This window comes from Triturus cristatus, chromosome 7 (genome assembly GCF_964204655.1).
Source record: "Triturus cristatus chromosome 7, aTriCri1.1, whole genome shotgun sequence".
Taxonomy (NCBI): Eukaryota; Metazoa; Chordata; class Amphibia; order Caudata; family Salamandridae; genus Triturus; species Triturus cristatus.
This window is the reverse complement of record NC_140590.1, coordinates 1,532,040,156-1,532,041,440: the sequence shown is the minus strand read 5'-3', so window position 1 is coordinate 1,532,041,440 and position 1,285 is coordinate 1,532,040,156. Positions and strand designations below refer to the sequence as shown.

Below are 1,285 nucleotides of genomic sequence, written 5' to 3'. Positions count from 1 at the left end.
GGCAGCAAGTGCAGAGAGAGTGTGCGCTTGGTAGGGCAGCCCAGCGACTGTCACCGGGCCTTGCATAACCCCTCACAGAGGGAGGGAGGTGGTGTGGAACGTCAGGCTGTGTGCCCTCCACTCACCAGAGAACCCGGTTACTTAAGCCTTTGGTTTAAACCTACATCGCGCAGGCATGCCGGGGCGACCACGAGGGTGGCACGCCCGAGACGGTCGCGCTCGCGGAGCAGCATCCCCCGCCCTCAGCCAGCCTGAGGGCCCCCCCCTTACTCACCGCTCATAGGGACCTTCCCCCAGATCTACCCGCACCCCGGCAATGGGAATTGACACCTCTACTTGTGCGGGGGGGAGTTAATGAACAGAGACTCGATACACTGGGCTGCTGGGTGTACTCATTAACCGGGATCGCCAGCGAGAGAAAGATAAGCGCGACCCCCAAAGCATGGACGCCAAAAGCGGGGGGGGGAGCGAAGTCAGTGGCAAAGCCTAACCGTATATGCGTAGTCAAGGCCACTGGGACCTCTTCCATCCTTGTCAAGGGGAGTGCTAACCTCCTCTCCTTTAGTACAACACAATAGGCCCAAGACTTAACCATAACCACCGTAACGCTCGGCACCAAACGTGCCCTACACGCTGAAACTTCCGACGGCGCACCCGACAATAATGCTCTCACTCCCCCACGGGAGCCCGCAGGCGCTTAAACATACTGCTCATCGCCGCACAAATCCACGCCGCACTACATACAAATTCGGCTCCCGCTTGATCTTGTGCCCCCTCCGCCCGTGGTCATCCAAGCCACAGGGCCCCGTCGACCTGGTACTGCCCAGGGACGGGGCGGAGCGGAAGCAACAAGACTCACCGGTAAAGGGGGGCAGCGACGATGACCGATGCGGCGTGTAGTAGAGACAGAGTAGTAGAGAGTGAGTAGTAGAGAGTAGTAGAGAGTGGGTAGTAGAGAGTGAGTAGTAGAGAGTAGTAGAGAGTGAGTAGTAGAGAGTAGTAGAGAGTGGGTAGTAGAGAGTGAGTAGTAGAGAGTAGTAGAGAGTGAGTAAAGAGTAGTAGAGAGTAAATAGAGAGTAGTAGAGAGTGAGTCGTAGAGAGTAGTAGAGAGTAGTATAGAGTGAGTAGTAGAGTGAGTAGTAAAGAGAGAGTAGTAGAGAGTAGTAGAGAGTGAGTAGTAGAGAGTAGTAGAGAGTGAGTAGTAGAGAGTAGAGTATGTAGAGTAGAGAGTAGTAGAGAGTGACTAGTAGAGAGTGAGTAGTAGAGAGTAGAGAGTAGGTAGAGT

The 1,285-nt window shown here is 54.8% G+C and overlaps 1 non-coding gene across 1 annotated transcript; it reads right to left on the bottom strand.

The window, feature by feature from the left end:
• Positions 1-450: 450 nt before the first annotated feature.
• On the bottom strand, positions 451-573 carry LOC146812314 (U6atac minor spliceosomal RNA). Its single transcript, XR_014967115.1, has one exon. It is a non-coding gene; the product is annotated as a U6atac minor spliceosomal RNA (small nuclear RNA).
• Positions 574-1,285: the final 712 nt, after the last annotated feature.